Genomic DNA, 15,758 nt, shown 5'->3' on the forward strand with positions numbered 1-15,758 from the left:
GAAGATGGTTGTGAAAGATTGCAGCAGGATCTGGATCAATTAGCCAGGTGGGCAGAGGAATGGTTGATGGTTGCATGGTTCCTTGAAGGTCGAGTCGCAGGTATATCAGGTGGTCAAAACGTATTTTGGCACTTTGGCCTTCAACAGTCTGAGTATTGAGTATAGAAGTTGTGAGGTCATGTTGCAGTTGTATAAGACGTTGGTGAGACCGCATTTAGAATATTGTGTTCAGTTCTGGGCACCATGTTATAGGAAAGATGTCAAACAGCGGGGGTCAGCGGGGGTGGCGTTGGCCCAGCGGGGGTGGCGTTGGCCCAGCGGGGGTGGCGTTGGCCCAGCGGGGGTGGCGTGGGCCCAGCGGGGGTGGCGTTGGCCCAGCGGGGGTGGCGTTGGCCCAGCGGGGGTGGCGTGGGCCAGCAGAGGTGGCGTGGGCCCAGCGGGGGTGGCGTGGGGCGAAGATGGCTTGGGCCCCGGCGGGGGGGGGGGACGGCGAGGGGAGCGGGCCCCGCCGCAGCGGCGTCTGGTGTTGGGGTTACAGCCGCTGGGTTCAGATTCAGCCACTCCCGCCCGGCGACGGGAGGAAGGTCTCCTGGTCGCCAGGCAAGCCATTGGTGAGGCTCCGATGCCGTGGTTGGAAACACTGGACCGGGCGGGCAGACACCGCACCCCCCCCCCGGGCCCAGAGAAATGGGCACTCCCTTATCCCGCGGGCCAGATCCCGCACCCCCCCCCCCCCTCCCTTCGGACGGCCATGATATGACAGTCCTGCTATCCCGGTAATTAACCCTGTGAAACTACACTGCACTCCCTCAATAGCAAGAATGTCCTTCCTCAAATTTGGAGACCAAAACTACACACAATACTCCAGTTGTTGTATCACTATGGCCCTGTACAACTGCAGAAGGACCTCTTTGCTCCTATACTCAACTCCTCTTGTTATAAAGGCCAACATGCCATTCGCTCTCTTCACTGCCTGCTGTACCTGCATGCATACTTTATTTGACTGATGAACAAGGACCCCCAGATCCCATTGTACTTCCCCTTTCCCCAACTTGACACCATTTAGCTAATAATCTGCCTTCATGTTTTTGCTGCTAAAGTGGATAACCTTACATTTATCCACATTAAACTGCTTCTGCCATGCATCCATCTGCCCACTCCCCCAAACTGTCCAAGTCACCCTGCATTTTCATAGCATTATCCACGCAGTTCATAAAGCCACCCAGCTTTGTGTCATTTAAAATTTGCTAATGTTACTTTGAATCCCTTCATATAAATCATTGATGTATATTGTAAATAGCTGCGATCCCATCACCGAGCTTTGCGGTACCCCACTGGTCACTGCCTACCATTCTGAAAGGGACCCGTTAATCCCCCCAATACCACGTACTCTAATTTTGCCCAATAATCTCCTATGTGCGACCTTATCAAATGCTTTCTGAAAGTCCAGGTACACTACATCCACTGACTCTCCCTTGTCATTTTCCTAGTCACATCCTCAAATAATTCCAAAAGATAAGTCAAGCATGATTTCCCCTTCGTAAATCCATGCTGACTTGGACCGATCCTGTTACTGCTATCCAAATGTGCCGCTATTTCATCTTTTATGATTGACTCCAGCAACTTCCCCACCACCAATGTCAGGCTAACGTCTATAATTCCATGTTTTCTCTCTTCCGCCTTTCTTAAAAAGTGGGATAACATTAACTACCGTCCAATCCACAGGAACTGATCCTGAATCTTTAGAACATTGGAAAATGATCACCAATGTGCCCACGATTTCTAGAGCCACTTCCTGAAGTACCGTGGGATGCAGACCATCAGGCCCTGGGGATTTATCAGCCTTCAGTCCCATCAGTCCACCGAACACCATTTCCTGCCTAATGTGGATTTCCTTCAGTTCCTCCATCACCCCAGATCCTCTGGCCACTAGTATATCAGGAAGGTTGTTTGTGCCCTAGTGAAGACGGATCCAAAGTACCTGTTCAACTCGTTTGCCATTTCCTTGTTCCCCATAATAAATTCTCCCCTTCAAGGGCCCAACTTTGGCCTTAACTATTTTTTTCCTCTTCACATACCTAAAGAAGCTTTTACTATCCTCCTTTATATTCTTGGCTAGCTTACCTTCATACCTCATCTTTTAACCCCGTATTGCCTTTTTAGTTATCTTCTGTTGCTCTTGAAACGTTACCCAATCCTCTGGCTTCCAGCTCATCTTTGCTACGTTGTACTACTTCTCTTTTATTTTAATACTGTCCCTGATTTCCCTTGGCAGCCACGGTCACCCCTTACTCCCCTTGAAATCTTTCTTCCTCTTTGGAATGAACCGATCCTGCACCTTCTGTATTATTCCCAGAAATACCTGCCATTGTTGGTCCACTGTCACCACTGCTAGGGTATCTTTCCAGTCAACATTGGCCAGCTCCTCCCTCATGGCTCCATAGTCCCTTTTGTTCTATATTTGGTCAATATTCATACCACTGGATTGTAAGCTGCCCAAGCGAGTTACGAGGTCCAAGTTAGTCCAACTTCTCACTACAAAGATGGGTTCTGACTGCCTGTCCTATCTCTGCCAAATGCCTTGAAGTAATGGAAGGTGCTAAAGGTTCAACAGCCAATATATTAGCCTGTGAGATAGGATTTTCCATTGAGTGCCAAGAACTGATGTTCTCGTAGGATTTGATACAAATTATTGGAACACAAAGGTACTGTACCAATGTTCTTTTTTAAGTACAATTTTAACCTGGAAAAAAATCGAATTGTTCCAATTTCCCACATCCTTGAATCTTGGTCTTAGTTCAATTCTAAGCACCATCGTTAATTTCTCTTTGAAGAAGTATTTCTTGATTAATCTTCGGATATTATTTATTTTTAAAGAATTTGGCTTGCAAAAGTAAACAGTTTTTCTCTTTGAAGTCAATATATATAAAAGCATATTTGCTGGAAATTTGGATTGCGTGCTGTATTTATAAATATGTACATTCATGTCTTTTCAGAAGAAATCATAACAATGGTCAAACCAAAGATGGTGTCCGTGAGCTTGACTGGGCAATTTTGGACACGAACTTTAAATATTTTAGAATTTTAAAAACATTTTTCAAGAGAAGTACATCATGGCCGATGGAAGGTGTTCAGAGAATTTCCAGTTGAAATTGAATCAAATTTTGCAGCTTGAGAATACAGTCTTGGGATAATGACAAGAAAGCAAGACCATGCAAAACACGGGCTAGGGGAAACAATCCAAGTTTGTCCAACCTTTCCTTATAGCTAGTACCCTCTAACCCAGGCAGCATTCTGGTAAACCTCCTCTGCAACTTCTCCAAATCCTCCACAACCTTCCTGTAATGGGGTGACCAGAACTGCACCCAGTACTCCAAATGGAATGGACCCAAGTCCTATAAAAGCAAGCATACCATACCAAGATCCCTCTGTACATCGATCCTGTTGAGGGTCTTGCCATTAACTATATAGACCAGGCAGGTTGAGTGAAGTAATTTTTATTAACAAATAAAAACGAAACAAAACCTTGTGCACTATGTGTGCCTGACTAGCTAACACAAAACAGCTCCTGTTGCTGGGAGGAGCGCTGACGAACAAACTAAAAAGCCCACGAACGAACCCCCACGGTCACGTGACCAAGCCGACCAATGACGAGGGTTCTGACCTCCTCAAACCACAACTAGATGCCGCTACAGGACCCCCCCCCCCAGAACCAGAGGAAAGGAAACGAGCGGGAGTTCGAATGACACGGCCAGACTGAGTGGAGACGGGAGGAACAGGCACAACCGGCAGTACAGGGCTAACAGGCACAACCGGTGGAACAGGCACAACCGGCAGTACAGGGCTAACAGGCGGGACAGGCACAACCGGCAGTACAGGCACAACTGGCAGTACAGGGCTAACAGGCACAACCGGTGGAACAGGCACAACCGGCAGTACAGGGCTAACAGGAGGGACAGGCACAACCGGTGGAACAGGCACAACCGGCAGTACAGGGCTAACAGGCGGGACAGGCACAACCGGTGGAACAGGCACAACCGGCAGTACAGGGCTAACAGGCACAACCGGTGGAACAGGCACAACCGGCAGTACAGGGCTAACAGGCGGGACAGGCACAACCTGTGGAGCAGGCACAACCGGCAGTACAGGGCTAACAGGCACAACCGGTGGAACAGGCACAACTGGTGGAACAGGCACAACCAGCAGTACAGGGCTAACAGGCGGGACAGGCACAACCGGTGGAACAGGCACAACCGGTGCAACCGGTGAAAGTGGCAGGGCCAGCAGATGACCTCTACGCCGGGGTTGAGCCACCACCACCGGGCTATCGACATCCAGCTGGACGGGCTTGAGACGGGCCACCGACACGATCTCCTCACGATCGCCGACATCCAACACAAACGTCGCGGCACCGAGCCGCAACACCAGGACAGGCCTTTCATAAAGCCACTGCAGCGGAGTTCTGTGCGAGTCCCTGCAGCCCTTGAGCACCAGCGGAACATAAACAGGAGCAATCCCATGGCAACAGGTCGGGGCAGGAGCCGGGCCACCCACTTTCTTCCCGGAGCTGCACCAACACAGAAGAAGTGGGCTCCTGCGGCCCCTGAGCGGCAGGAAGGAAATCACCAGGCACCCGCTGCGGGGAGCCATACACCAGCTCCGCGGACAACATGTCCCCAGCAACACTCAAGGCAACTGGTCCACCCAATCCGGGTCCGTGAGCCGCGCCTCCAATGCAGACTTCAGATGCCGATGGAACCTCTCCAGCAACCCATTGGCCTGAGCATGGTACACGGTGGTATTATGCAGCTGTGCCCCGTACCACCGCTTACCACCGCTGGGCCATGGCCGACCACAGGGCAGGAGGTGAACTGGGCACCCCGGTCAGTGGAGATGTCAGCAGGCACACCAAAACGCGCCACCCAGTGGGCCGCGAGGACCCGGGTACAAGTGTCAGACAGCGGAACGGCCTTGGGCCACCTCGTGAAGCGGTCAACAATGGTGAGCAGGTGAGTGGCACCGCGAGACGTCGGCAGAGGACCCACCAAATCAACATGAATGTGCTCGAACCTGTGAGGGGGAACCACGAAAACCTGCTGCGGCGCACGCACATGCCGCTGGATCTTGGACGTCTGACACGGAATGCGGCCCCTGGCCCAGGCCGCAACCTGCTTCCGAAGACCATGGCAGACAAACGTGGCCGCCACCAACGCAGAAGTCGCCCGGATGGAAGGGTGGGCCAGCCCGTGGACAGTGTCGAACACACGGCGCTGCCAACCCTCAGGGACGATGGGGCGCGGCTGCCTGGCGGAGACATCGCACGGAACAGTCACCTCTGCAGAGCCGAACGGAACATCGGCCAACACCAACCCCGACACAGCAGTCCGATAGACCCTCATCTCATCGCCATCGCGCTGTGCAGCAGCCAGCCCAGAATAGTCAATGCCCGCATCCACAGACAACACGGGCATGTACCACAGGACGAGACAAAGCATCCATAACCTAGTTCAGTTTGCCCGCCACGTGCTGGACATCGGTGGTATATTCCCAGCCAAACGCCAGGTTCCGCAGCTGTCGAGCAGACCAGGGGTCGGACACCTTTGTGAACGCAAACGTCAGGGGCTTATGGTCGGTGAACGCCAATAAGGGCCTGCCCTCCAGGAAATACCAGAATTGCCGGACCGCCAAACAAAGCGCCAGGAGCTCCCGGTGGAAAGCGTGGTAGTTATGTTCAGGAGGGCGCAGGTGCCAGCTGAAAAAGGCAAGCGGTTGCCAATGCCAATCAATAAACTGCTCCAGGACCCCTCCCTCCGACAGCAGTATCCGAAGCATCAACGGTGAGGGAGGTCGGAGCAGCAGCCCGTGGGTGCACCAGCATGGTGGCCTTGGCCAGCGCCTCCTTGGAGGTTCTGACCTCCCTAAACCACCACTAGATGCCGCTACGGTACTTCTCCGTTACATTCAACCTCCCAAAGTGCAACACCTCAAACTCCATCTGCCATTTCTCTGCCCGTTTCTGACACCGGTTCTGACCTACATCCCACTGTATACTTTGACAAACTTCCTCTGTCTGCAGCTTCACCAACTGTGGCATGGTCTGCAAACTTACTGAAAAACACATCTCCATATATGTCCATATCACAAACAACACAGGTGCCAGCATAGAACCTGGGTTCAATCCTGACTACGGGTGCTGTCTGTACATAGTTTGTATGTCCTCCCGGGTGCTCTGGTTTCCTCCCACACTTCAACAACATACAGGTTGATTGGCTTTGGTAAAAATTATAAATTGTCCCTTGTGTTGGATAATGCTAGTGTACTGGACAATCGCTGGTCGTTGCAGACTCAGTGGGCCAAAGGGCCTGTTTCCAAGCTGTATCTCTAAGCTAAACTAAACTAAAAGGTCCCTGTGGAACTCCACTGATCATAAACCTCCAGCCAGAATAAGATCCTTTCAGCACAACCCTCTGTCTGCTGTGAGTAAAGGGCCTGTCCCACGAGCATGCGACTGCATGCGGCAAGCGCGACCAAACTGGAACCGGAAGCGGGGGCCACGCGGGGGCTGCGCGGGGTCCGCGTGGAGGTTGAGTGATCCCCGTACAGGGCCTGTCCCACCAGCATGCGACTGCATGCGGCAAGCACGACCAACCCAGAAGTGGGGACCACGCGGAGGTCGTGTGATCCCGTACAAGTTGACGTGAAGTTCGAGCGAAGGTGTACGCCGTCAAGACGCTGCGTACGCCGTCAAGACGCTGCGCACACCCGTCAAGGTGGTGCGTACGGCCTCAATGCTGCTGCGGACCGGCAGGCCGTTGCCGCGCGGAATATTTGGCAGGGTCAGTTTTTCGCACAACTCCATACGGCTTTGGCGATCGAAGTGGGACCGGCCCTGCGAGGCCGTATGGCGCAAACGACCACGTTAGGTCGCGCTTGCCGCATGCAGTCGCATGCTCGTGGGACAGGCCCTTTGAATCCAAATGAGCAGGTCACTGTGAATCACGTCCATCTTAATGAATCAGTGGATTAACTCCCTGCTGACACTATCACTGTACAGTCCAACAAAACTATCGGCACCAAATGTGGTGTCTGACTGTATATTTCGTTTATTGGTTGTAAAGTATTGTCCGGTGGGCGGCGCGACTCTTGTCAGCCTTCCTACACACTATCCATGTCCGTCTGTCTTTTTATTGTTTTCTGTCTTGTTTCTATGTAGTTTTTATTGTGTTTTTTTTTGTCGGGGTATGTGTGTGGGGGGGGGGGGGGGGGGGAAACTTTAAGGTCTTTCCCCTGCACGGGAGACCCAACCTTTTCTTTGTCGGGTCTCCGTTGTCGTTGGGGCTGCAACGTGGAGCGGCCTCCAACAGGAATGACCTGGGGCTCCAGTCGCGGAGCTGCGGATCTACTCACCATCACGGACCTGGCCGAGTCCGGAGCGGGTGGAGCTGTGGTGGACGCTGCTGTGACCCGACCCCCGGAGATTCGGAAGCTCCTACCGCAGGTCTGTGGACAGTAATACCGGGAGCCCGCGGGTCCCTGGTGGGAGACCGCTTTTCGGGGCTTCCGCAACGGCGACTTCTCCCGCCCGAGTTGCGGGGTTGAAGATTACCTGGAGCGGGGCCTTACATCACCGCCCCGCGCGGCTTGGAATGGCCACGGGACTTTGTGAGCGCCCGCCGGGGCTCCAACACCAAGAGCCCGCCGGGGCTCCAACACCAAGACCCGGTGCGTGGCCTTGCATCACCCGGCATGGCTTTAATGGCTGCGGGACATTTAACATCGCCCGCCGGGGGCTTTGACTCTGTCTTTGACTCTGACATGGGGGGGAGAGGGAAGTGCAGGGGAGAGATATGTTTTTTTGCCTTCCTTCACAGCGAGGAAAAGATGCGCTGTGAAGGATGTTTGTGTAAATTGTGTTGGGTCTTGGGTCTTTTTTGTTTTGTATGTATGGCTGCAGAAACGGCATTTCGTTTGGACCTCAACGGGGTCCAAATGACAAATAAATGTATTGTAATGTATTGTATATTGTATTGTAAGTACAAGGTATTGTTAATTGTGCAAATCACAACTCTCTAAAATCCTGGGAATATTCCAAACTGTGGCTAAACGTTGGTGCAGGGCAGACTGTTGGAATGTACTCCAATCATGTAGTCTGTGGTCTCCAATCAGTCGGAAGGAGGGTCCCGATTTGAAACATTGCCTGTCCATTGCCTCCACGCTGTGGCACAGTTGTGCCGTTGCCTCAAAGCGTCAGAGACCCGGGTTTGATCTGATCATGGGTGCTGTCTGTGTGGAGTATATACGTCCTCCCTGTGACCATGTGGGTGCTCCAGCTTCCTCCCACATCCCAAAGACAGGTAGGCGGGTTCGTAGGTTAATCCCTCTGTACATTGTCCCTGGTGTGTCGGGGGTTGATGTGCATTCACAGCTAGGGTGAATGGGTGATGGAAGGTCGAAGTTACATATTTCAACTAAACTAAGATGCTGCCTGACCCACTGAGTTCCTCCAGCACTTTGCGTTTTGCTCAAGATTCAGGCATCTGCAGTCTTTTGTGTCTCTTAAATGTTTCTTTTTATACTGCACTTGACATAACCATATAACCATATATAACCATATAACAATTACAGCACGGAAACAGGCCATCTCGGCCCTTCTTGTCCGGGTTCTGTGCTGTATTTCTAAACTAAACTAAACTAAACATTATAGATGGAACATAGAGCAATACAACACAGAAACATTTAGAGTCGCATCAAACAAGTTGATGGTTTAAATCGCAATTATGAAAACAGACCTCAAAGCTGATTTATTTTTAGTTGTTTGCCACATTGTAAATAAGTTACACTTGGGCTGAAAGAATATTATTACTTAGTAAAGCATTTCCAGAAAGTCTCACTGCTTGTTTACACTTCAAAGGAACACTGATTATGAAAATAAATGGCATGAGCCGGTACAATATGTGCAGACTAACGTGAACAACATTTACTAACAAATAGTATTAACTATCGATGCATGATATTCTTATTGTATGCTGCTGTTTCAAAACACTGCTCATAGATTCTCAGAAAGATTGTAGTCCCTTGGTTCTCAGCTCTTTAGTTGAAACAGAACACAACAGCAGCGCGGCACGGTGGAGTTGCTGCTTTAAAGCGCCAGAGACGCGGGTTCGATCCTGACTACGGGTGCAGTCTGTAAGGAGTTTGTACATTTTCTCCATGACCTGCGTGGGTTTGCTCTGGTTTCTGCCCACACTTCAAAGACGTACAGGTTTGCAGGCTAATTGCCGTGGTAAAATTGTAAATTGTCCCTAGAGTGTGTCGGGATAGTGTTAGAGTATGGGGATCGCTGATCGGCATGGACTTGGTGGTTCCGTGCTGTATTTCTAAACTAAACTAAACTAAACATTATAGATAGAACATAGGTACAGCACAGATACATGCCCTTAATCCCACAATGTCCGTGCCGAACACAATGCCAAGATATACTAATCTCTGCCCCATCATCATCCATATCCCTCCATTCCCTACATATTCATATGCCCATCTAAAAGCCTCTTAAACACCACTATCATAACTACCTCCACCACCACCCCCAGCAGCACGTTCCAGGCACCCACCACCCTCTACGTGTGTAAAAAACTTGCCACGTTCATCTCCTTTATATCGTGCACCTCTCATCTTAAAATTGTGCCCTCTAGTCTTTGCCATTTCCACCCTGGGAAAAGATGCTGACTGTCAATTATAACTATGCATCTGTTAATTTTATATACTTCAATCCGGTCTCCCCTCTACCTCCCACGTTCTAGAGAAAACAATCCAAGTGCGCCCACTTAGGTGGGTGTATGGAACAAGCTGCCAGAGGAGGTAGTTGAGGCAGGTACTATAACAGCACTTAAAAGACATTTGGACAGGGACATGGATTGGAAAGGTTTATAAGGAGGTGAGCCAAACGCGAGCAAGTGGGACTAGTGTAGATGGGGGCATCTTGGTCAGCATGGACGAAATAGGCTGAAGCACTACGGGGGCACAGTGGTAGAGTTGCTGCCTCACAGCACCAGAGACCCCAGGTTCGATCCTGACTATGGGTGCTGTCTGTATGGAGTTTGTATCTTCTCCCTGTGACCACGTGGGTTTTCTCCTGGTGCTCTGGTTTCCTCCCACATTCCAAAACCGTGCAGCTTTGTAGGTTAATTGGCTTTGGTAAATTGTAAATTTGAGGCTAGTGTGTGTAGGTTAGTGTATATTTGAGGTTAGTGTGTGTGTAGGTTAGTGTATATTTGAGGCTAGTGTGTGTAGGTTAGTGTATATTTGAGGCTAGTGTGTGTAGGTTAGTGTATATTTGAGGCTAGTGTGTGTGTAGGTTAGTGTATATTTGAGGCTAGTGTGTGTAGGTTAGTGTATATTTGAGGCTAGTGTGTTGTAGGTTAGTGTATATTTGAGGCTAGTGTGTGTAGGTTAGTGTATATTTGAGGCTAGTGTGTGTAGGTTAGTGTATATTTGAGGCTAGTGTGTGTGTAGGTTAGTGTATATTTGAGGCTAGTGTGTGTGTAGGTTAGTGTATATTTGAGGCTAGTGTGTGTAGGTTAGTGTATATTTGAGGCTAGTGTGTGTAGGTTAGTGTATATTTGAGGCTAGTGTGTGTAGGTTAGTGTATATTTGAGGCTAGTGTGTGTAGGTTAGTGTATATTTGAGGCTAGTGTGTGTAGGTTAGTGTATATTTGAGGCTAGTGTGTGTAGGTTAGTGTACAGGGTGATCGCCGCAGACTCGGTGGGCTGAACGACACGTTTCCGCACTGTACCTCTAATGCCTAATGTCTAAAAAGAAAGTCTAGTTGTGTGATGTATAACTCTATCCCTCCATGATTCTCCTTATAGCTGACAGCACCTATTTCAGGCAGCATTCTGGCAAACCTCATCTGCACCCTCTCCACAGCCTCCACATCCTTCCTGTAATAGGATGACCAGAACTGCACACAATACTCCAAATGTTGCCTCACTAAAGTCACAAAGAGCAGCATCATGATTTGCTATCTCTTCTACTCAATGCCCCGACCAATGAAGACAAGTGTACCATGTTTAACATTAAGTGTAATATTAAAAATCAAATGCAGCTCAAACAACAGAAATAGAGTCACAGAGTCATACAGCACAGAAACAGGCCCTTCGGCCCATCTTGCCCATGTTGACCAAGATGTCCCATCTTCGCCAGTCCCAACTGCCTGTGTTAGGCCCTCATACCTTGAAATCTGTCCAAATGTCTTTTAAATGCTGTTATTGTAATTGCCTCAACTATTCAATTCAATTCAATTCAATTTATTGTCATTTGGACCCCTTGAGGTCCAAACGAAATGCCGTTTCTGCAGCCATACATTACAAACAAATAGACCCAAGACACAACATAATTTACATAAACATCCATCACATCGCTGTGATGGAAGGCCAAAAAATCTTCTCTCTCCACTGCACTCTCCCCCCCGATGTCAGAGTCAAAGTCAAAGTCAAAGCCCCCGGCGGGCGATGGCGAATTGTCCCGTGGCCATTAAGCCACGCCGGGTGATGCAAGGCCGCACACCGGGTCTTGTTGTTAGAGCCCCCGGCGTGCGCTCGCAGAGACCCGCCGCCATTCCAAGCCGCGTGGGGCGATGGTGTAAGGCCCCGCTCCAGGAGCTCTTCAACCCCACAACTCGGGCGGGAGAAGTCGCCGCTGCGGAAGCCCCGAAAAGCGGTCTCCCTCCAGGGACCCGCGGGCTCCCGGTGTCAATGTCCGCCAAACCCGCAGTTGCAGCCACCGAATCTCCGGGGGTCGGGTCGCAGCAGCGTCCACCACAGCTCCACCCGCTCTGGACTCGGCCAGCTCCGCGACGGTGAGGTGAGTAGTCGGCACCACAGCCCCCGGTCTTCCTGTTGGAGGCCGCTCCTCGTTGCAGCCCCAACGACAACGGAGACCCGACAAAGAAAAGGTCGGGTCTCCCGTGCAGGGAGAGATTTAAAAGTTACCCCCAACCCCCCCACACCACCCCCACCCCCCCCCCACACACATACCCCAACAAAAATAACAAAAACTACATTAAAACATAGACATAAAATAATAAAAACGCAGACGGACTGCAGAGGCCGCTGCTGACGAGAGCCACGCCGCCTACCAGATCCTCCTCTGGCTGCTCGTTCCATACACCCACCAGCCTCTTTGTGAAAAAGTTGCCCCTCAGGTCCCTAATAAATCTTTCCCCTTTCACTATGTTCTCTGGTTCTTAATCCCCCAATCCTGGGTAAAAGATTCCATGCACTCATCATATCTATTCCCCTCATGATTTTATACACCTCTATAAGATCACCCCTCAGCCTCCTGCGCTCCATGGAAGAGAGACCCAGCCTACCTGACCTCTCCCTATAGCTCAGATTCTCTAGTCCTGGCAACATCCTTGTAAATCTTCTCTGAGCCCTTTCCAGCCCCTTGTTCGTTAATCAACGTTACTGCTGGCCATCCAGCTCCCTGCAGATGTGATCTGTGGATTATCTCACCATTCCATTTCAGTAAAACTCAAGCCAGCAATCAGCTGGGAAAAGGAAGAACTGTGACAAAATTAAACGCAGAAAATGAAACGTGCCAGACTTCAACTATTTTCTGATGTTGTTTTGTGTGAAGGACATGAATTCGTGCAACAAGAATATTATTTTCTTTTCATTCTACCCTTTAATCATGCATTACTTTGTGCAAATCTAGAAAAGGTGCACTTGGATTAGATTAGTTGAACAATACAGCATGGAAACAGGCCCTTCGGCCCTCCGAGTCCATGCCAACCATCTACACCCGTTCACACTAGTTCTATGTTATCCCACTTTCTCATCCACTCCCTACACACGAGCGGTCATTTACAGAGGGCCAATTAATCTGCAAACCCGCACGTCTTTGGAATGTGGGAGGAAACCGGAGCACCTGGAGGAAACCCACACAGTCACAGGGAGAATGTGCAAACTCCACATAGACAGCAATGGAGGTCAGGATTGAACCCTGGTCTTTAACGCAATGAACCAGACTGATTGTAGTAGGGGGGAGAAGGCTGGAAAAGGGAGGTGGGGGCATACAAGGCCCAGCAAGTGATAGGTGGATACAGGTGAAAAGGGGGTGGGCGATTGGCAGATGGGTGGAGTAAGTGACGAAGACTCGAGTTGAAAAGGAGAGAAAATGGTGTCAGAGGAGTGGGACGTAATGCTGGGAGTGAGGGACAGAGGTGGAAGGGGATGGGAAGAGGGTCAAGGGGTGGGAAGAAAGGGAAGCATGGGGCTCAGGGATGGGAGGTGAGGGTACAAAGAGAGGGAGGGAGATTCCAGTATCTGCCATTTCTCGTTTCTCCATTGATCATTTAGTTCCAGAAATACATTCTGACATTTTCAACCAACATCTGTCAAGGTGATATTGTAACGCTAATTCAAAGACTACTGGCCAAGTGCTGCAGGAACTCTTTGCCTTCGGAATAGTTAAGGTAAATGCGCAGTCTTATACCCAGAGTAGGGGAATCAAGAACCAGAAGGTGAGGGGTGAAAGATTTAAAAGGAACCTGAGGGGTGTGGCGGTCCCTGGATATTAGGTCACTCCTTGGGTCATCCCCCTCGGCACCTGAGGGACAGGGACGAGGGACTGCCCACAGGCTTCCGGTATCTGCCCAGGGGCTTTCTGGGAGTTATTTTCCCCTTTGGTGGAACTCGTTGTGAGTGGATGCTCACAACCATCATCAAAGGACCTTTGAACCCTCCTGGCGTCTAGCCTTTTTCTGACTGCGTCCAGGCCACTACAGGGGTAACTTTTTTGCACAAAGGGTGGTGGGTGTATGGGACAAGCTGCCATAGGAGGTAGTTGAGGCAGGGACTTTTGCAACGTTTAAGACACATTCAGAATGATACATGGATAGTGTGTAGGAAGGAACTGCAGACGCTGGTTTAAACCAAAGACTGACACACAATAAACTGGAATAACTCAGCGGATCAAGCAGCATCTCTGGAGAGAAGGAATGCGCAAGGTTTCGGGTCGAGACCATTCTTCAGGCTGCCTTTATACATGGACAGGGCAGGTGTAGAGGGATATGGGCCAAATACAGGCAGGTGGGACTGGTGTAGAAGAGGCATGTTGGTCAGCGTGGACAAGTCCAAAGGGCCTGTTTCTATGCTGGATGACTCCATGACTCTAACTCAGTAGGTCAGTCAGCAACTGTAGAGGGAAAGGCCAGATGATGCTTTGGGTCGGGATCTTTCTTCACACTAACCCAACCCGAAACGTTGCCTGTCCATTCTCTCCACAGATGCAGCCTGACCGGCTGAGTTCCTCCAGCATTTTGTGTTTTGCTCAAGATTCCAGCATTTACAGTTAATTATGTCTCCCGACTTCTGGCAAACTCATAGTTTACTGGAAGCATCTAAATCTTCAGATAAAAGAGAATTATATTTCTGTGATGAATTATGATCCTTGTTTCTTCCTGTTGCATTTTAAATACGACTCCAAGTCATGATTACTTACATAACAATGTTTATGATCATATAACCATATAACAATTACAGCACGGAAACAGGCCATCTCGGCCCTACAAGTCCGTGCCGGACAACTTTTTTCCCTTAGTCCCACCTGCCTGCACTCATACCATAACCCTCCATTCCCTTCTCATCCATATGCCTATCCAATTTATTTTTAAATGATACCAACGAACCTGCCTCCACCACTTCCACTGGAAGCTCATTCCACACCGCTACCACTCTCTGAGTAAAGAAGTTCCCCCTCATGTTACCCCTAAACTTCTGTCCCTTAATTCTGAAGTCATGTCCTCTTGTTTGAATCTTCCCTATTCTCAAAGGGAAAAGCTTGTCCACATCAACTCTGTCTATCCCTCTCATCATTTTACAGACCTCTATCAAGTCCCCCCTTAACCTTCTGCGCTCCAGAGAATAAAGACCTAACTTATTCAACCTTTCTCTGTAACTTAGTTGTTGAAACCCAGGCAACATTCTAGTAAATCTCCTCTGTACTCTCTCTATTTTGTTGACATCCTTCCTATAATCACTAGTCCCACCTGGTCCATATCCTTCCAAACATGTTCTATCCATGTACTTGTGTAACTGTTTCTGAAATCCAATCAAAGCCCCAATTCATTGTTCATTTGTCAGTACATATGACAATGAAACACTTTTGATTCTTGGAGGTACAATCAGCCAGATGATTAGGTTAACAATTGAGGAGTATTTGAGTATTTGAGGATTTGAGGAGTAGTCACTTAGCTCGGAGGAATGCGACTTTTCTCCTAGTTGCATTTCCCCTTCCCTCGTAGCCTAACAACTTGGATTGTTGCGGCCTCACCCGGAGTCGGGTCCAGAGCTTCAGGAGCGGGCGCAGCACGGACTTTGGATCACGGAGCTGGGCGATCCCTTGCCGGGGATCGCCAGAAGTGCTCCGATCGCTGGACCGTGGACTATGACACCCTGAAGCCGTGGTCTGCGGAGCTTCTAGCCGTGGGCGCGGTGTGGACTTTACGAGCTCCGACCGCCGGCCTGCGGCCTATAACATCGTGAAGCCCAAGTCTCCAGTAGGAAGCGGCTGATTCGGGACCTCCAAGCCACGGAGTGTCCGTCCGTCCCGTCGTCGGAGTTTGGAGCATCCCGGCGAGAGGGCCTGTACATCGGGCCTTCAGTAGCGGCGACTGAGGAGGGTTCATGGCCCCGACCACGGATGAACAAAGGAGGAGGACTGACAAAGTTATTGCCTTCCACCACAGTGAAGA

Source organism: Amblyraja radiata, chromosome 14 (assembly GCF_010909765.2).
Source record: "Amblyraja radiata isolate CabotCenter1 chromosome 14, sAmbRad1.1.pri, whole genome shotgun sequence".
Taxonomy (NCBI): Eukaryota; Metazoa; Chordata; class Chondrichthyes; order Rajiformes; family Rajidae; genus Amblyraja; species Amblyraja radiata.